Raw genomic sequence first — 21,587 nt, forward strand, 5'->3', positions numbered from 1 at the left:
CAGACATCTTGCGGGAAGGGCATTATTTGGCCTACCACAGCACCCATGGGGGTCAACCTCCTGGGGGGGCGGGGAACACTCCTGGGGGCAAGTGATATGTAGACTCAGTTCTGGAAGATGGCAGGTAGGGAGGGGGATGGGGGGCAGAGAGTTCCAGGTAGAGGGAATAGGGCACATAAAACAGCAGGTTCCCTGAATACCTGACCTGGATGTGACCTGAGGGCCCTTAACATCAGCACAGGAACCTGGTTGAGGGGACAGCTGCCCAAGTCCGGAGAGATATTTGGCTGTCACAGTTGGGGTGGGGAGGTGGGGGGCCAGAGATGCTGCTACACATACTGCAATGCACGGGGTTCTGTCTCCACCAGGAAGAATCCTCTGGCCCTAACATCAGCGGGAAGCCCTACTGCGGCCACTTTCTGGCCCTGTCTCTCCAAACCCAGAGGGGCTTCTCCTCTTCTCTCCACATGGAGGGTTTCTGCTCAGCAACCTGTGGCCCGTCTACCCCTACCCCACCTTTCTGGGGAAAAGCTGTTTCTACTTCCTCCTGACCCTTGGCCCGCCCCAGAACAGAAGCCTGTGTGTGGGCTGAAGGCTGATACCTCTGGAATGTGAGGCCCTGGGAGCAGACAGAGCTGAGTAGTGCTTTCTCCCTGAGCCCTGCTCCGCAGCCCCACCCCAGGCCTGACCCACTCTGACCTCTGGGTCCCTGCGCACCGGGAAGGGAAGGGAGTCAGACGGTGTGCTAAGGATGCTGCATCTGTCATTGGACGGGGGACAATCTAGTTCACCCACAGGACACTAGAGAGCAGGTGACAGGGCTTGTGACAGGAGGAGGGGTGAGTTGGGGCAGGGGATCCCCCCTCCAGCTCCTTGTTACCGCCACCCTGCAGGGCTCAGGTCGGTGATGTCCCTCAAATACAGGCCCCTTGAGTCCGACGGGTCTTCCTTGGGTCTGGGCAGGAGTGGGTGCCCATCTCACCCGCTGAGGACGGGACCCCTGTTGGAGTTGGGGGGACGGAGTGGGGTGGGCTCTGCCGCGACATGTTTGAAACCGGGCTGGTGTCTTACTGCCGTTGGCCCTTGAGAGCAAGCTGGCTTCTGGTTCATTAGATCAGCAGACCTTTGACACCTACTGGGTGCCAGGCTCCGTGCTGGCCGCTGGGGGTGATAAGGCCAGCAGTTCCCTCAAAGAGCCCGCAGAGGCTGGGGAGGGCAGGGCTCTCACTCTGCTGACCGCTTAACCAAGAGCCAAACCCTGTGCCGGCGCCCCATCTCCCAAGGTGGTGTGGGAACAGAGGGACTGCATTTCTGGGGGGAGGGACGAGGGGGTGGGAGGAAGGGGCGGGGGTGGGAGGAAGGAGGGCTGCGGTGATCTGGGTAGAGGAAGCCCCGGCGCAACTGCACAACGGCCCGGGGAAAAGGGGGAGGCGAGCATTCAGTGGGACTTCCCTGGGTTGAGCCCAGGAAAACCGCTGCTCCTGGAGCGGAGGGCTGGTTTGGGGTGACAGCCCACCTCTCCCACCACCACTGGCTCCTGCCCCTGCTGTGGCTAGCCTTTGGGCATTTCCACGTGGCCCCTGGCTGTGTCAGAGCCCCTAAGGTATGGCTCCCCATCCACCCACTGGAGCCCCAGGGCTGCTCCATCCACCAGAGAATGCGGAACCCAAACCCCAGAATCCCCTTGACCTATGGAAGGCTGGGCAGTGCCTGTGTGTGATGAGGGCCACCTGAGCTCCCCTGCCCACACCCAGTGGGCTCTGGCAGAATGACATGCTCCCCCAGTGTTATGAGCTGGATTGTGTCCCCCTCCCCCAAATTCATGTTGAAGCCTTAGCCCCCAGGACGTCAGAATATGACTGTCTTTGCATTTAGGGTTTTTTTTTTTTGGTGGTATGCGGGCCTCTCACTATTGTGGCCTCTCCTGTTGCGGAGCACAGGCTCCGGACGCGCAGGCTCAGCAGCCATGGCTAATGGGCCCAGTCGCTCCACGGCATGTGGGATCTTCCCGGACCGGGGCATGAACCCGCGTCCCCTGCATCGGCAGGCGGACTTTGCGCCACCAGGGAAGCCCTTTTTTTTTTTTAATAAATGTACTTATTTATTTATTATTTTTGGCCGTGCTGGGTCTTTGTTGCTGTGCGCGGGCTTCTCATTGAGGTGGCTTCTCTTGGTGCAGAGCACGGGTTCTAGGCGCACAGGCTTCAGTAGTTGTGGCTCACGGGCTTAGTTGCTCTGTGGCATGTGGGATCTTCCCGGACCAGGGCTCGAACCTGTGTCCCCTGTATTGGCAGGCAGATTCTTAACCACTGCGCCACCAGGGAAGTCCCTGCATTTAGGGTCTTTAAAGAAGTCTTAGAGTTAAAAATGAGTACAGGGTGGACCCTAATCCAATATGCAGTCATATGTGTGTCCTTATAAAATCGGGAAATTAGGACCCACACAGATGCACAGAGGGAAGACCACGTGAGGACACAGTGAGAAGACGGCCGTCTGCAAGCCAAGGAGAAAGGCTTCCGAATGAAACCAACCTTGACCCTGGACTTCTCGCCTCCAGAACTGTGAGGAAATGTGTTTCTGTTGTTTAAGCCCCCAGCCTGTGCTTTCTTTTGGCAGCCCTAGTGAACTCACACACCCAGGATGCACCTGAGTAAGGTGGCAGCCCATTGGGTGCCTAGGGATGTGTGTGGGGGGACAAAGATGAAGATGGACCCTTTCTCCATGGCCTTGGTTTCCTCCTCCCCCCGTGTGAACCTGAAGCCATCACTTTAACTGCACCACAGAGGATGCCTGCTTCCCTTCATCCTCGAGCATCTTAAGCCGCTGGACCCTGGCTGGGTGGAGGAGTGGAAATAACACCCCACAGATGCTACCACGAACCCACGACCCTCCACCCCAGCTGGGTTGTCCTTCCCCAGAGTGGTCCATGAAAACCATCCCCCCGGCCCCTCCCCTCTGCCCAGCTCCCACGCCCACCCCTGAGTTATCTGCATCCTGCTCAGTCCTTCCTCCTGCCCATCCAGCAGTACCCAACTCACAGGCTTATGGTGAGGATTAAACTCCGTCCCCATAGTGCTCAGCCCACGCCTGAGAGGCACTCTTAATCCACGTGGTTGCAGGGCTCCTGCCCATCATTTCTAGAGGATGTGCGATTCCCCAAGCCAGCTGCGTCACTGGGCATCTAGATCACTGCCAACCTTTTACTCATTGAAAGGAGTTGCCCGGTAGCCTAGTGGTTAGGACTTTGGGCTTTCACTGCCATGGCCTGGGTTCAATCCCTACTCATTAAAGGCTGTAAGAATAGCCCTTCCACTGGGGGCTCAGGACACTTTTCAGTGGTTTAACCAAAGGGTGAGACTATGACCCCTGTAAGATGCTGGGTAAGTATCTTCCAAAGGTTTTGGAATTTTCTGATGATCACGGCCACCACCCTGAGGAAAGCCAGTGTCTGGGTCCCGGCAGCCCTGGAATGATCTTAACCAGCCTGCACCCGGGGGCCACTCTGGGGTTTGTTGACTCCCCCCCCTCCCCCACCCCGTGAATTGTCTGTTTCTGATCTTTGCTCCTTTGGTTCTTATGAATTTGCGTGAGCTTTTAACAGCTGATAACACACCTGGCTTTTCCTCTGGCGCAACTTGCTCTTAACTATGTACGATCAGAGGTTAGCACGTGTGGAGCACTCCGAGACATGCCACCGGCTGTGCTTTTGGACCTTTCGTCTGGGGAGCTGGGTGGTTTGAGGGTTTCCTGCTACATGGAATGTGGGAGTTGCCAGGGTGGGGCAGAGGCCTGTAATGGGAACACCCACCCTTGGTTGCACTTGCCCGGCACATCAGGACAGGTGGCAGGCACCCTGGCAAATCCACGGGCCCCTGGCCTGCTTCCCATGGGAGGCTGGACGAGGAACAGGGCTGGAGAATGATCACAGCCAGGTGAGCCAACGACTGACAGGCACGCAGCCTCCATCTCATTTACAAAGAAAAGATTTGGGAAAACAGCCTGGCAGCTCCTCAAAAAGTTAAACAAAGTTATTCTGTCATCCAGCCACTCCACTCCTAGGTATCTACCCAAGAGAAATGAAAACATATGTTCATACAAACACTTGTCCATAAACGTTCACAGCAGCATGATTCACTAAAGCCAAAAGGTGGAAACAGCCCAGAAAACATCCATTGATGGATGAATGGATCAACAAAATGTGGTCCATCCACACAGTGGAATACTACACAGTCCTAAAAATGAATGAAGTACTAAATCACACTACAGCACAGATGAACTTTGAAGACACGATGCTCAGGGAAAGAAGCCAGGCACAATAGGCCACATACTGTATGATTCCATTTATATGAAGTGATCAGAACAGGCAAATCCATGGAGTCAGAAAGTAGATTAATGGTTGCAAGGGGCTGGGGGAGGGACTGCTAATGGGCATGGGGTTCCTTCTTGGAGTGATGAAAATGTGCTGGAATGAGATAGTGTGAATATACTAGAAACCACTGAATTTCTGCTTAATTTTTTTTTTTTAAGCAGCACTGCAAAAAGCCCAGCAGAGACATGTAAAACATTTAGAGACAGAGCGAGAAGGAGAACCTGTACGGCGTGAAAAAGAACAGCTGGGTTTTTAAAAAAAAAACCCAGAAATCTTAAAAATGGAAAAAAAAAAAAGTGACACAGCGGTTACTACCTGGTCACTGGCAGAAATGGGGAGGGTGACATGGCGGAAGTGAAAGTGATCACTGTCAATAACACGGTGACCCTCAGAATCAAAGCTGTGGGGCCTGTTCTAACCTTTGACCCAGTGTGAGATAAAACGCAAAATGCCACTGCTGTTCTTGCCGGAAGGTCACCCGAGTGGAAGGGGCATGGGTCAGGTCCAGAAAGGTAATTCTGGAAACCAACACTCGCCACGTTCACTCAGGTCAGTGACCCACGTGATCTCATGCTGGGGCATTTGGGGACCTCGCTTCTCAGACGAGTTGGGGAGCCCTTCCTGCTCTCCCGGGCACTAAGCATAGAATTTCCTTTGTGGGCCTGCGCCACAACGGTTGTCCCAGGCATCATCTGCTCTGCTTGGGGCCTGCTCTACGTGTGTCCCTGGTGCCCCGTTTTTTCCAAATAAGCACACGGAGGCTCAGGGAGGTTATCAGTACAGCAGTTCCTGGACGAAAGCCCTGTGCTTCTGTGCCCACTCCAGGGCCAGACTCTTCCGATGAGAAATGTGTACAAGTAGGAAGCACGGGTGACCCACACCCGGAAGGAGCCAGCGCCCGTGGCGACCCACTCTTCCAACACTGAAGTAATCAGGGCCATGAGCTCCAAAGGGTTGCCCACCCAAAAATAAACTCAACCGTCCAGGGAAAAGTCAATACAGCTTTCTGGTTTTCTAAATAACTCACCTATTCAGCACTTGCGATGGAATCAGGTTGAAGTCGGGCCCCAAAGAGCTCAAGTGCCAGAAGGTTCTTTGGGCTCGACCAGGCTGCTCGGCTTCTGTCCTCAGGGTGGGTGCTCGGCTTCAATGCCTCGGCTCTGGGGGCTGACCAGTGAACGGCACCCCTGACATTTAAACCTATTGTTTTGGCCATGCTGCGCAGCCTGCAGGATCTCAGCTCCCCGACCAGGGATCAAACCTGTGCCCCCTGCAGTGGAAACGCTGAGCCCTAACCACTGGACCGCCAGGGAGTTCCCTAAACCCATTTCTTATGTCCCCAAGATACCCCCACACACACACTCTGAGCCCTGTAAGTGGTCCAGATGTCATGGCTTCCCCATCGCTGTGCCTAATGACTCGGGCCACCACCTTCTCCACACGTGACTGTCACTAAGTCCCAGAGATCCCACCTCTAAGACATCTGGAGTCCTCCTCCTCTCCATATCCCGCCCCATGCCTGCTTTGACAGCTCTCCCGAGGGGTTTTCTTGACAGACTTCCTCTTTTGAAGAGTGCACACCCCGCTTGCCTCTGGGTCCCTTCCTTCTAACAAATAAGCAAAGAATCATGTTAAGTGTCTCATTTAAAATTCTCTTTGGCTGAAAGACAAATTCTTTTAGGTGCCCCCTGCCTATGGCAGGTATATCAGGGTCCTGTGGCTGCTACAGTAAATAACCACAACCTTGGTGGCTTAAAACAAGACACATTTATTATCTTACAGTCCTGGAGGTCAGAAGTCCAAAGTTAGTCTTACCGGGCTAAAATCAAGGTGCTTGCGGGTCTGCGGTCCTTCTGGAGGTGCTAGGAGAGAATCTGTTTCCCTGCCTTTTCTGGCTTCTAGAGGCTGTCTGCATTCCTTGGCACATGGCCACTTCCTCCATCTTCAAAGATGTCAATGGCATCACTGCTTATAGTACTGTTGCATCTCCTTCTCTGCCCCTCCTGCCTCCCTCTGATAAGGACTCTTGTGATGACACTGGTCTCATACAGATAATCCAGGGTCACCTGCCCATCTCCAGATCCTTAATCCCATCTGCAAAGTCCCTCTTGCCAGGTCAGGGAACATCTTCACAGGTCCAGGAGACCGGGATATGGACCGCTTGTGGGGTGGTTATTCTGCCCACCACAGCAAGACCAAGCTACTTTTTCTGAAAAGGGCCCCAGGGTAAATATTTTAGGCTTTGTGGGCCATCTGATCCCTGTTGCCAAGATTGGCTACACAATTTATAGAGCCCGGTGCCAGATAAAAACATGGGGCTCCTCATTCATAGATTAGGAATTTCAGAACAGTGACAGCAGAAGTGCAGGGCCCTGTGTCACTGCATCGTTTACGTGGCCAGAAAGTGGGCCCTGCCTGAGCAAGTCCACCTCTGCTCCTGCGGCCTGAAAGCAGCCACCAGCAACACGTGTGGCCGTGTTACCATCAAACTTGATGGATGCTGAAACTGCACTTCATGTAATTTTCCCATGTCACAAAATGCTATTCTTCTTTTGTTTTTTTCCAGCCATTTAAAAATGTAGGGACTTCCCGGGTGGCCCAGTGGTTAAGAATCCGCCTGCCAATGCAGGGGACACGGGTTTGATCCCTGGTCAGGGAAGATCCCACATGCCGCAGAGCAACTAAGCCCGTGTGCCACAACTACTGAGCCTGCGCTCTAGAGCCCGCGAGCCACAACTACTGAGCCCTCATGCCACAACTACTGAAGCCCGCACGCCTAGAGCCCGTGCTCTGCAACAAGAGAAGCCACCGCAATGAGAAACACGCCCACCATACAAAGAGTAGCCCCAGCTCTGCGCATCTAGAGAAAGCCTGGGTGCGGCAACAGAGACCCAACGCAGCCAAAAATAAATAAATAAGACAAACAAATTTATTTAAAAAAAATAATAAAAAATGTAAAAATCGTTTGTAGCTCACAGGCTGTACAAAAAAAAAGGCGTGGGTGGAATCAGGCTGTAGTCTGCCGGCTCCTGGTCTTATGGATAAAATTCCACCTTCCCTGCCTGAGTCTCTAGGGCCCTTTGCAGCTGGAGACAGATACCTCTCCAGTCCCATCTCACCGTCCTCATTCCTCATGACCTGCATTTGGTGTGTCCCACCGCTCCCTGCTCCTGAACCACGCTCGGGAACAAAAGCTATGCCTCTGCTCTGGCTGGTCCCTCTATGTGGAAGCCCCACTTCCCACATCCTCTGGCTGGTAGACCCTTGCTCCTGCTGTCCTCTGGCCCAGACGCTGCCCTCATGAGAGGTGGTGCTCTGTGCCTGGCCCTCGTCACACTAACTGGGTTTATGTGTCTACATGTCCTCTTCTCCCTTGCAGCAGTGATGTCCTCAAGAGCAGGACCCCAAGCTGAGTCATCTTTCTGTCTCCTGATCTCATGGACCCTCAGAGCATGTGCTTAGAGAGATAACAAGAATAACCTGGGGACTTCCTTGCAAGTCCAGTGGTTAGGACTCGGCACTCAGTGCTTTGACTGCCAAGGGGTGGAATTCGTTCCCTGGTCAGGGAACTAGGATCCCACGAGCTGTGCAGCACGGCAAAAGAAAAAAAAAATAGATTGGATAGACTAATAAATGGGGGGAAGAAGAGGTAAGTCTTTCATGCAGAAGAATTCCATATAACTTAAGTAGATATCCACCCTTGAGAAGGGGAACAGACATCTCCACTCTCTGTGTGGGCTGCATGTAGTGACTACCTTCCAAAGGAAAGGGGGGAAAAGTGACTTTATAGTGGAGAAACCTGACAAATACTAACTCTGCCAGGTGATGAAAGCCAATATCAACATGCATAAATAAAGTTGATAGTATGTATCCTTGATATGATGTAATAAGGATGGCACTTTACCTCTTTGGTCTTCCTCTCCCAAACCCATCATCCCAGTATTACCACGAGAAAAATACCAGACAAATGCCAACAGAGGGACATCCTACCAAATATTTGACCAGCCCTTCTCAGAACCATCAAGACCATCAAAAACAAGGAAAGTTGGAGAACCTGCCAAAGCCAAGAGGAACCTAAAGAGACAGGACAACTAAGAGAATAGATTTTGGAACTTCCCTGGTGGTCCAGCAGTTAAGACTCTGCACTCCCAATGCAGGCGGTCTGGGTTCAATCCCTGGTCAGGGAACTAGATCCCGCATGCTGCAAGCTGCAATGAAGATCCCGCGTGCCGCAACTCAGACCCAGTGCAGCCAGATAAATAAATTTTTTTTAAAGGGATTTTTTTTTTTTGGCCGCACCATGGGGTATGTGGGGTTTTAGTTCCTCAACCAGGGATCGAACCCATGCCCACTGCCCGGGTTCTTAACCACTGGACCTCCAGGGAAGTCCCAAGAATAGATCTTTAAAAGTTCTCATCACAAGGGGAAAGAAAATTGTAACTATGTGTGGTGATGGAGGTTAATCATTAACCAAACTTATTGTGATCATTTTGCAATATATACATGTATCAAATCATTATGTTGTATACATAAAACTAATGCAATGTTGTATGTCAATTATATCTCTTTTTAGAGAGAGAAGACAACTAAATGTAATGTGGTATCCTAGATGAGATTCTGGAAGAGAAAAAGGACATTAGGTAAAAACAAAGGAAATCTAAACACACATGAACTGTGGTTGAAATAATGTATTGATATTGGTTCATTAAGTATAACAAATGTATCATACTAATGAAAGATGTTACAAACAGGGGAAACTGGGTATGGGGAAAATGGCAACCCTGTATCTTCTATGCAATATTTCCGCATATCTGAAATTCTTCTAAGAAATAAAGTCTATTAATGATAGCAAGGATAAAGCACAGATGAATGAATGAAAGACTACATTATTCATCATGGTGACAGTGACTATACTCCCCTCTCACAGAGATATTGTAAGGACTCCATAGAACCCACATAAAGCATTAGCACACAGTACAAGCTCAACTCAGAGCACTGGACTCATCAACATTCTACTAAATCTATGCCATCCACTCTGGGAGCCACGAGCTCTAGGTGACCAAATTTAAATTAAGTAAAAATTAAGTACATTAAAAACTCAGTTCTTCAGTGCCACCAGCCACATGTCAAGGGCCCAAAAGCCACATGGAGCTAGTGGCTATTAAATTAGGCAGTGCTGATAAAAAACAAAACAAAACATGCCTATCATCACAGAGAGTTCTACTGGACAAACACTGCACAAAACAATAAATGACATGATTATTGGTTCAGTGTTCTTGACTCCTTGGGGTCCTTCTGCAAATCCTATCTTCTCAACCTTCCTGACAGCCCTCTTTCAAAGTGCAACCTCCACACCCCACCCTTGCCCTATGTCCAATTTACTTTTCAGTCTTACCACTTTTCACCACTTGGTGTGGAATCCACTTGATTTCTTTCCTGCCTCCCCATCTAGCTCTGCATGGTCCGATGCGGTAGCCGCTATCAGTTGTGGCTGTTGAGCCCTTGAAACGTAGCCAGTCTAACTTCAGATGGGCTGTGAGTGTAAAAGGCATACCAGATTTCAAAGGCATGAAAAGAAAAGAGAATGTAAAAAGATCTCATACCTTTTTATATTGGTTACACGCTGAAATAACATTTTGGACGTAAATTGGATTAAATAAAACATATGATTAAAGATAACATCACCTGTTTCTCTCTCTCTCTTCCTCTCTCTTTTTTTTTCCTTTAGTATGGCTACGAGAAATTTTAAATTATGCACGTGGGTAACATTTGTGATTCGCTTACATTTCTCATGGACAGCGCCAGTCTAGAATGTCAGCCAAATAGAGGCAGGTATTTTTGTCTTTTCACTGTCCATACAGTGACTGGCACATAGTAGGCGCTCAATTAAATTTTAACGAATGGATGTTAGGCAGAGCCTCTGGAAACCCGCTAGCTCTAATAATCAACAGTGATGGAACACTGATCACGTCCCAGGCCCCACCTCCTCACTACATCTGATAAGGAAACTGAGGCCCGGCGAGGTGACGTCAGCTCATGCCCAACGGCACGTAGTGCGGAAACGTCGGGGCCGGGATTCGAACCCGGGTTCTGTCCCCAGAGCCCTGGCGTCCTTACCGTTCCTACCTCGCAGGGTGGTGACGGCGGCCGCGGCGGCGGCGGGACAGACAGGAGCGAGACCCACAGCATGCCCTCGACAAGGGGCATGGCTCTTCGGCCACCGCCTTCCATCGGCCTCCGTGGGCCAGGCCCCAGCCAGCCCCCTCCGCGGCCATCGCTGGCCACCCGCGTCTCTGCCTGCCGCCGAGCCCTTCTCAGGCGGTGCCAGACGGAAGTCCCGCCCCCGCCGTGCGCCCCGGTTCGCCTCGACAGCAACGCGGGCCAATGAGGAGCGCGCCGTGGCGGACGCCGGCCAATGGGCGCGCGCGCCGGGGGGGCGTGTCCGGGCCGTGGTCCGGAGCGGGTCGTGCGCGCTGAGGAGGAGTCGCCGCTGCCGTTGCCGTCGCCGCCGCTGCCGCCACCGCTACCGAGGCCGAGCGGAGCCGTTAGCGCCGCGTCGCCGCCGCCCGCCCGCCCCGGAGCAGACCCGGGCCCGCCCGCCCGCTTCCAGGTGAGGCGGGGGCCTTTGGCGGCGCCCGACTGGGTAGGCCGCGGCAGGCCTGAGCTCGCCTGGCCGGGCCGCGGGCGCTCGCGGGCCTGCACCGGTCTAGGCCCAGGCCGCGCCGGGCCGGGAGGGGACGCGCGCGGGCCTTGGCGAGCGGGCTGGGGCCGGCCGGTGTGGGCGCCGGCGACAGGCCCCGGGCCGGATTCCAAGGCCACCGGGAGGACCGGGATAGGGGGGCACGGCGTGGGCATGCGCCTGGCGGCCGGGTTCCGAGGCCGGGCCCGAGTAGCCTTGCAGGCCGGGTATCCGGGGGCGGGAGAGCGAAGCCAGAGGCGAGGGAGTGGGGTGGGCGTCTTCTGCGCGCAGAGGTCACGGCCCACGGGCTCGCTACCCCGGGAAATCCTACACATTCTTTTGTGGTCGTTGTCAGAGGACCGCGGCCGATCTGAGGTCCTCCTAGAAGTGTGCAAACCCTTCAGTATGTATGAGAGTTCTAGAAAAAAAATTTTTTTTGAACGCCATCTCTAACAAACAGTTTTTGGGGCGTGGGACGTTTGGATTTGTAAAGTGTGTGTGTGGGGGGGGAACACAGACTGCACGCAATTGAACAATGGGGGATGGATGCTCTTCCTTTTCCGGCGTCCTTTGCTGCTAGGCTTATTAAAATGGGTTCTAATACCTATCGTGTGTAGGGCAGGTGGGGAAGGACTTCTGCAGGTGCTGCCCCTGGAGGAATAGAGCACACACACACACCCCCTTGCTGAAAGTATTCATGGGGGATCCGGATAGCCAACGCTCCAGAAGTGGGACGATGGGGAGGAGGATTCACTAGAGAAGGGTTTCTCAGCCTTGGCACTACTGACATTTTGGGTCTGATCATTCTTGGTTTGGGGTGGGAGGAGCTGTCCTGTGTGTTGTAGGATGTTGGGTATCATCCCTGGCCTCTACTCACTAGACGCCAGCAGTGTCCTCATCCTCCAGTTGTGAAGATCAAAAATATCTGCAGACGTTGCCCAAAGTATCACACACATACACACTCACACGTGTGAGAACCACCACTGGACTAAATGATCTTCCACTAAAAGGTCCCCTAGCCCCATCTCTGATGCCTTGGAATCCAGTGCTCCCGAGACGTTGAACAAACTCAACTGTGGGAGCCTTAGTTTTCTTATCTGTAAAATGGGATGGATGAGAATATTGCCGTGCAGATTTAAGGGTGTGGGAAGCCCCTTGCATCGTGCGTGACCTATGCCTGGTAGACACTGAATTTATAATGTTATGAGTAGTCGACAGTAATACTTAGTGGGGATTTACTGTGTGCTTTCTACTCACAGATGTTTATCTCCAGCCCTGGAGGTAGGTGCTGTGTGTTGTAATTTCCATTTTAGGGACAAAGAAACTGAGGTTTCGATGGGTCACTTAATGAGACCAGTCTCACACAGGAAAGTGGCTGATGGCAGGATTTGAACTCAGGCCCTCTGACTCAGAGTCCTTACTCTTAACTACTGGGGTTTACTGTTCTTATAATCCCAGGGTCTGGGGGACCCCGAGAGACATTCCATTCAATTGTCATTGAGCATTTTCAGTGTGCAAAGCTCTGCGGTGGGATCTGTTATAAAATTCTGCGACTTCAAGAAGAAGAAGCCAAGATATAAGAACATCTCAAAATGTGGAAATAAATCACGTTTATGTTGAAGCACTTGGTTTTGAGGAGGCGGAGTTTCAGGTTGGATGTGTTCAATCTGAGGTCATGGGGCAGCAAGTGGAAAATGAGAGAATTATGAAAATTCCATCTTCCTAATGCCTTGCTTTTGCCTCTCTCACTCCCGCCTCCCATCTCTATCATCTTTCCACTCTCCAGCAAGAGCTGTCTTTTTAAATGCAGATCTGATTATGTTACTCCCAATTAAGAGTCTTTGGGTAGAAAAAAAATTATTTTTTTAGCCTCTTTAGGTGGCTTAAAAGCTAAAGTTTGGGGTCCCAGGTCTTGCACTTTCTAACGCTCCCCTCCTTTCTGAGTTCACCTGCACATAGGTCCTAAACTCTGACACTCTCTGCGTGTTGCCCCCACTGCTTGGAATGCCGTTTTCCTCCACCTAGAGATCTCTTTCCCATGCTGTGTGGCCCAGGTCAGAGCTCACTCACCATTTGAAGCCTCCCCTGACTGCCACTCTTTCTACCCACTCTACCCACGCTGGAGTCAACTGTTACCTCGTCTGTGTCCCCATCTCATTCAATGGAATCAAATTAAATGCTGAATGGTGAAAGAAGTGCAGTTACCTCCTTTCACCCCTAGGTGGCAGTAGTGAAGCAGCGAGGCCGACCTGAGATTTTGGGTCAGGGGAAGACCAGAGGAAACCAGCCTAGGGAAGGGAAGTTAGTCTTGCTTCCCACCTTTAACCAACTCTCTCCGCTCCGCTACTGTGTCCCAGGTCCTGTACTAGGCTCTGGGGAGGCACTGGTGATTGCGATGTGTGCATAGATCGTTTTAGCCCACTCTGTTGAGTGTGGTGATTCTTACGCGCTGCCTGATGGAAGCACAGAAACTGTTAACCTAGCCTTGGTGGGCAAAGGAGATCACAGAATGCTTCCCTGAGGAGGTGAAACGTGAGGAGAGGAGTTAGCCAGGCCAAGACTGTGGGGAAGGGCTTGGCAGGAGACTGGGACAGCATCCGCAAAGGCACGGAGGTGGGAACATCTAGGTTTGTTCAGGGAACCACATGGGGTCTGGTATCTCAGAGGTAAGAAAGGTGAAGTGAGGGGCGGCAAGAGGACTCGCACAGCTGGTGTGCAGAGGGCTTGGCTGTTGGCCTGTGGGCCAGGCCAAGGGTGTCTGTTGGGCAGTTTCAGTGCACAAAGTGAAGGGGTCAGTTCTGCACGTTGGAGGGGGATATTGCTGAAGGCCAGCAAACCATTGAGGAGGTGATTACTTTCCCATAAAGCAGAAAAGTCGCTAATATGACCCAGGGCTGTAGTGGTCGGGAGAGAGAGGGGGTGGGTTGGAGACATGGTTAGGGGGTAAAGGACACAGGGCTCAGTGGGTGTTTAGCTGTGGGACGTGAGCTAGAGAAAACATGGTTGGATGATTCTGGGTCCCTGCCTGAGTGCCTGGCAGATGGATACAGTCACTCTGTTAAGAGAAACAGAGAAGGCAGGAGAAAGAGCAGTTTAGAATGTAGACGTGGACAAAACACATCACTCGAGTAGGGTGTGCGTACGTGGATATACAGACAGGAAGTGGGAAGGTGGCAGAAGGTACTGCCTGTGTCCATATGTGTTGACGGTACTTGCTCATATGATCACTGTCCATCCTCACTTGACCCAGGGCCTTGCGTGTACTGGCCAAGTCAGTGAGCACAGCTTTATAGACTGAGCGCACGTAACCTTACTGCTTGCTCATTGTTGTGGGGAACGGGGAGAAGTGGAAGAAATTGCCTCCTCGAGGAATTTACACCCTGAATTTGGGGAGAAAAGACATAGATGTGTGAGATTAAAGTAATGAAAGGAGGAAGCCGTGGGTGGTGACAGCATCGAGACTATTGAAAGAAATGATTGTCCGTTGCTTGGGTTTTGTTCTTGATGAAAGAGCCGGTGTCCAAACTGGTCGCTGTGACCAGAGAGGCCTAGGCAACAGTTTCCAGGTGCGGCCAGCAGCCCGAGTGAGTAAGAAATGAGGCGAGTGCAAACAGGTCCGGAAGCCTGAGGGGACCAGTTTGGGCAGGCAAAGGGTCAAGAAGGTGGACTTGGAGATAAATCTAGAAAAGTATGCCATGGTCAGGTGGTAGAGGGTTTCTGGGCACAGTCAAGAGGTGAGCTCAGAATATCGCTTTTCTGAGTGAGAGGTAAGGATGGACAGACCAGTCAAAGGCTTTTGCGGTACTGAGATGGTCTGGTACTGGCCTGAATTTGAGGGTTGGGACTGGGATTGCTTCTTTATCTTATAAACACTGCCTTGCTCGTGCTGGCACGTGGTCACACTCCTTGTGTGCTGGGCGAAGGAAGAGTTAGAAAGGAGCTCAGAAGTGACTGGATGCAGCTACCCATCAGACAGGCATTCATGCCAGAGGAAAGATTTACAGGAGAGGGAACAGTCCAGAGCAACCCAGTGGCAAGACTGATGTCACCACAAACAGAAATGGGGAGACAGAAGGAATAGGAGTGATCTGGAGGGAGAAGACCAAATGACTCTCGGTTCGAAATAATCGTGTGGCGGGGAGACCAGTTAGGAGTCAGTCTAGTCAAGAGGTGACAGGGACCTGAACAAGGATGATGGCAGTGAGATGGAGGGAGAGTGAGACATCTCAGGTGTAAAACTGGCAGAACTTGGTGCTTACTTAGGTTTGGGGGATGGACAGCGGTGGCCTCGGGGACAAGTGTGTGCGTGTGCCACCAAATGAAGTAATTTGGGGGAGGAGGAGGTTTGAAGAGGGGGGCGAGGACAGGCGGAGAGGAGATGAGGGTGTTTGCAGCTGCAAGTGGGGAGGGCAGGGAGACACGCGCTCACCTTGATTTTGTTGATAAAGAGTAGGGGGACAAGACTTGAATAAGGTTGATATCTTTGGTGAACAGATAAGGAGGTCCGCTCATTCGTCCAAGGTTATGTGTGAGACTGATGAGTGATTGAGCAGGACTACCAGCAAGATCTTCCACGTTCCATGGGGCGCTGCGCTCGTGGGCCCAGGCTGGTAGAACCGCATGTGGCTTCCATGGAACCCAGGCCCATTAGAAATGGCCTCAAAGGTGTGGATCGGTTCCAGGGTCCCAAGGGGAAAGAGTCAAAGTGTTCCTTAGTAAACCTGAGGTGAGTGGTGAGGTGGGCGCTCACCAAGTGTCGGGAAGTGTGCTGAGAGCTGCAGAGCAGTGGGTAACACCCCAGTTTGCAGGCAAGGAAACGGAAGCTCAGGGAAAGGAAGTGACGTCCCCACAGTGGTTCGGCTGATTAGCCGTAGGGTTAGTGTTGGAACTCAGGTCTGTCAAAGCCCGTGGGTTTTTCCCGCTGTGCCATGTTGCTTTGCAGTTCCCTGTGAGAGCCCTGGAGGGCCCTTGACCAGCCAGAAAGAAGCCAGGACTCGTAGCAGGGCTCTGGGTCTGATCAGGTCCCCTTGGGACCCATGGCGCACTTTGACTGGGCCAGACACCGGGCTGCACCGATGGGCACCTGCTCTGCCCCTCCCCTGGGCTTCTCAGGCTGGCAGGCGTGGAGTTGCTGTGACTTAGATGAGCTGCCCCCACTGGGCCTCTTTCCCCTCTGTGGGCGGTGGGAAGGGACGAGTAAGGAAACGTGGACCGAGTCGACCTGAATGAGCCCTCACCTTGCGTAGCAGTTATAATTGGGTCAGGTGGTGCCTTCAGTTTCTTTCTGGCACCACGTGTTTCTTGGGTGACCTTGCATTCCTAAGACTTTTATCTTGAACAGCTCAGGACTATACATCTGGAAAGAACTGCAGAAATAATTGAGTCCAAGCCCTGTCGTAGGATGTGTGAAGTGTCAGGGTTGAGCCTGAGGTTATATTTGACTGTTCTAGTTTTGTTCTGGCCCAAGTAGTTTAGAAAGCCTGCTCTGTGACTATGAAATGAGACAGATTCTCATGGGTGCCTGATGGAATCCGGTCTTGCTCCTTTACATACGTACCATCTACACATGTTTTTATGTCGTTTATATTTATATATATACATACACACGTACACATACAGAGATATCGTATCTGTTCCTTATATACATAGTAGGTATACTACTGATGTGAAAAACATCTCTGAAGTCACACAGACAACCAGGATTGTTTAAAATAGTGCAGTAGGGCTGAAAACCCTCGGAGATCATCCTAACAGAACTTCTGCATGGTATATCTGTTACCAGAAACATTTCCAAATCAGCAGGAATTGCTTTGCTAAACTAAGTTTCCCTTTTGCTCCCTGCAGTTGACTTTGATTCTGTGGGTTGGGATGGGATGGGATGATTCTAAAAAAGTAAGGTACTAAGTGTATTAATAGATTGTCAGTACAATTTCCAGCCACCCTTTAATGTAAAAGAATGCACCAAATACACATGATTCCCAGGTGAGTCTGAGATCCTGTGTCTGTCCCCCTCTCCTGTGTGTACCTGCATGATGCACCTACATTTTGCCGGGTACCTTGGATTTACCTGGGGACCCTTGGCCTTGAAGCCTTGGGCCCCGAGGCTTTCGCCAGTGCTGTGGGTGAAAAGCAACTAATTACGAGTTGGAGTGATTCATGCAATAATAAAGGTTCACACCAGTGGTATACGAGCACTGAGAACTAGAGCAACCAAGCGTCCTGGGAGACTCTTTAAAGACAAGTGAGGAGGTGGTGGAGACGGCGGGCAGTCCCTGCCAAGGGAGCAGCCATAACAAAGGCACAGGAAGATGAAGGTCTGCGGAGTGCTGGGGGAGCTCAAGTGAGGGGAGAAGGGGGACAAGCAGGGGCCATCGCAAAGGGCCTGGTGTTTCATCCTTGAAAGACTGCTCTGTAGCCACAGCTCAAGGCCTGGCCCTGCCACTGATTAACAGTGTGAGTACTGCCCCTGAGCAAAGTCATGTAACCTCTGAGCCTCAGCAAGTGGTGACCCCACTGACAGGGAGAGCCGGGGGAGGGACTAGCTTGATGGGGCTGAGTGCGACGACCTGGAGGAGTCCACAGGACTGCCACGCGGAGAGACACGCTGAGTGAGAGGTGACCAGAGGTGGCCATGACTGGGAGTCATTGATTGTCAGGCAGATGCCAAGGCCAGGTCGTAGTTGGTACTTGTGGGAACAGAGCTGGTTTGGCCCTGGATCAGATATGCAGGTTTGGAAAGGTCAGGGGAAGGGGCCTGGTTGGCAGGGTGGCACTGAAGCACCGAGAAACTGTGCTCTTGGTGTTTGGGTTCTTCATTGTTGCCAGTTGACCAAGAATGGGGCCCGCAGCGGGCTGCTCAGCCTTGGCTGGGCCCGTCAGTCATGAGGAGTCAGCATGCCGAGGAGCAGGGCAGTCGTGCAGAAGCTTCACTTTTTAAATCTTTTAAAATTTACTTTTTTTTTTTTTTTTTTTTTTTTTTGCGGTACGTGGGCCTCTCACTGTTGTGGCCTCTCCCATTGCGGAGCACAGGCTCTGGACGCGCAGGCTCAGCGGCCATGGCTCACGGGCCCAGCCGCTCTGCGGCATGTGGGATCTTCCCGGACCGGGGCACGAACCCGTGTCCCCTGCATCGGCAGGCGGACTCTCAACCACTGCGCCACCAGGGAAGCCCTAAAATTTACTTTTTAATCCAGTTTTTGGTGTAGAGTTGAGTTTTGATAAATGAGTAGAGTCATGTGACCACCACCATGATCGTGATATTGGAAAATTTTATCGCCCGGGAAACAAAAATATTTCCTCATGCTCCCCCTGTGTAGTCAACCCTTCCCCTGCTCCCTGCACCCGGCAACCACTGATCTATCCCTGTGGTTTTGCCTTTTCCAGAATGGAATCATGCAGTAGCCTTGAGTCTGGCTTCTTTCATTGAGCAAAATGTATTTGAGATTCATACAAATTGTGTGAATAGTAGTACCTTTATATTGCTGACTAGTATTCCATTGTATGGTGTGCTATAGTTTATCCACTGAAGGTTTGAGCGACATTTGGGTTGTTCCAGTTTTTGGTGATTATGAAGAAAGCTGCTCTGCATGTAAATCAAAGAAGTTAAGACACCACCTCACACCATACACAAAAATAAATAAAGACTAAATAAATAAATAAAGACTAAATAAATAAAGACTAAATAAATAAATAAATAAATAAAATATTAAACATGGCACCATAAAACTCCTAGAAGAGAACATAGGCGGGCTTCCCTGGTGGCGCAGTGGTTGAGACTCTGCCTGCCGATGCAGGGGACACGGGTTCGAGCCCTGGTCTGGGAAGATCCCGCATGCCGCGGAGCGACTGGCCCCGTGAGCCACAATTACTGAGCCTGCGCGTCTGGAGCCTGTGCTCCGCAACGAGAAAGGCCGCGATAGTCAGAGGCCTGCGCACCGCGATGAGGAGTGGCCCCCACTTGCCGCAACTAGAGAAAGCCCTCGCACAGAAACGAAGAGTCAACACAGCCATAAAATAAATAAATAAATAAAAAGAGAGAGAGAACATAGGCAAAACATTCTCTGACATAAATTGTACCAGTGTTTTCTTAGGTTAGTCTCCCAAGGCAATAGAAATAAAAGCAAAAATAAACAAGTGGGACCTAGTCAAACTTATAAGCTTTTGCACAGCAAAGGAAACCATAAACAAAATGAAAAAGACAACCTACAGACTGGGAGAGAATGTTTGCAAACAATGCTGCCGACAGGGCTTACTTTCCAGAATATACAAACAGCTCATACAACTCAATAACAAAGAAACAACTCAATTGAAACATGGGCAGAAGACCTAAGTAGACATTTCTCCAAAGAAGACATACAGATGGGACAGATGGGCAATAGGCATATGAAAAGGTGCTCAACATCGCTAATTATTAGAGAAATGCAAATCAAAACTACAGTGAGGTACCACCTTACACTACTCAGAATGGCCATCATCAAAAACTCTACACATGGGACTTCCCTGGTGGTTAAGTGGTTAAGGATCCACCTGCCAATGCAGGGGACACAGATTCGAGCCCTGGTCCAGGAAGACCCCACATGCCATGGAGCAACTAAGCCCTTGCGCCACAACTACTGAACCTGCACTCTAGAGCCTGTGAGCCACAACTACTGAAGCCCACGTGCTTAGAGCCTGTGCTCCGCAACAAGAGGAGCCACCGCAATGAGAAGCCCACGCACCGCAGCAAAGCGTAGCCCCCGCTCACCGCAACTAGAGAAAGCCTGCGTGCAGCAATGAAGACCCAACGCAGCCATAAATTAATTAATTAACTTAAAATATATATATTAAAAAAAACTCTACACATAATAAATGCTGGAGAGGGTGTGGTGAAAAAGGAACCCTCCTACACTATTGGTGGGAATGTAAATGGGTACAGCCACTTTGGAGAACAGTATGGAGGTTCCTCAGAAAACCTAAAAACAGAGTTACCGTATGATCCAGCAGTCCCACTCCTGGGCATATATCCAGACAAAACTCTAATTCAAAAAGACATGCACCCCTATGTTCATAGCAGCACTATTTACAATAGACAAGATATGGAAACAACCTAAATGTCCATTGACAGATGAATGGATACAGAAGATGTGGTACATGTATACAATGGAATACTACTAAGCCATAAAAAAGAATGAAATAATGTCTTTGCAGCTACATGGATGGACCTAGAGATTATCATACTAAATGAGGTAAGTCAGAAAGAGCAAGACAAATATCATATAATATCACTTATATGTGGAATCCAAAATACGGCATGGGGACTTCCCTGGTGGCACAGTGGTTAAGAATCCGCCTGCCAATGCAGAGGACACGGGTTTGAGCCCTGGTCCGGGAAGATCCTACATGTGGCTAAGCCTGTGCGCCACAACTACTGAGCCTGCACTGTAGAGCCCACGAGCCACAACTACTGAAACCTAGAGCCTGTGCTCCTCAACAAGAGAAGCCACCGCAATGAGAAGACTGCGCGCTGCAATGAAGAGTAGCCCCCGCTCGCCGCAACTAGAGAAAGACCGTGCGCAGCAGTGAAGACCCAGTGCAGCCAAAACCAAATAAATAAATAAATTTTTTAAAATGATAAAATATGGCATAAATGAACCTATCTACAAAACAGAAACAGACGTACAGACATAGAGAACAGACTGTGGTTGCCAAGCGGGAGGGGAGGGATGGAGTGGGAGTTTGGGACTAGCAGATGCAAACTATTATATAGAGAATGGATAAACAAGGTCCTACTGTATAGCACAGGGAAATTATATTCAATATCCTGTAATAAACCATAATGGAAAAGACTATGAAAAAGAATAAATAAATAATAAAAACCGAGTGTTAAAAAAATGCATAGGGCTTCCCTGGTGGCACAGTGGTTGGGAGTCCGCCTGCCGATGCAGGGGACACGGGTTCATGCCCCGGTCCGGGAAGATCCGCATGCCGCGGAGCGGCTGGGCCCGTGAGCCATGGCCGCTGAGCCTGTGCGTCCGGAGCCTGTGCTCCGCAACGGGAGAGGCCACAACAGTGAGAGGCCCGCGTACCGCAAAAAAAAAAAAAAAAAGAAAAAAAAATTCATAAAGTTGCTATAAACGGTATTGCATAGGTTTTTATATGAACAAAACTATTTCTCCTACGTGAGGACTAGGAAAAGGTTGCTGAGTCATATGGTAAGAGTATGTTTAGGCATAAGAAAGTGCCAGTCTGTTTCCCACAGTGGCTGTAACGTTTTGTTTTTTGTTTTGGGGGTTTTTGTTTTGCGGTACGCGGGCCTCTCACTGCTGTGGCCTCTCCCGTTGCGGAGCACAGGCTCTGGACGCGCAGGCTCAGCGGCCATGGCTCATGGGCCCAGCCACTCCGCGGCATGTGGGATCTTCCCAGACCGGGGCACGAACCGGTGTCGCATGCATTGGCAGGCGGACTCTCAACCATGGCGCCACCAGGGAAGCCCTGCTGTAACGTTTTTACATTTCCACCAGCAGTACATGAAAGTTCTAGTTTCTCCACATCCTCACCAGA

General features: G+C 51.1%; 1 protein-coding gene across 1 annotated transcript in view; it reads left to right on the forward strand.

Moving 5' to 3' along the window:
- The first annotated feature begins 10,814 nt into the window (after nt 1–10,814).
- ELAVL1 (ELAV like RNA binding protein 1) overlaps nt 10,815–21,587 on the forward strand; it is a 40,870-nt gene continuing 30,097 nt past the window's right edge. Inside the window, exon 1 of the mRNA XM_081231670.1 lies at nt 10,815–10,979. The gene's annotated coding sequence lies outside the window, so the exon portion shown is untranslated. The remainder of the gene's footprint in view (nt 10,980–21,587) is intronic.

This window comes from Mesoplodon bidens (assembly GCF_964165515.1).
Source record: "Mesoplodon bidens genome assembly, chromosome: 4".
Classification (NCBI taxonomy): domain Eukaryota; kingdom Metazoa; phylum Chordata; class Mammalia; order Artiodactyla; family Ziphiidae; genus Mesoplodon; species Mesoplodon bidens.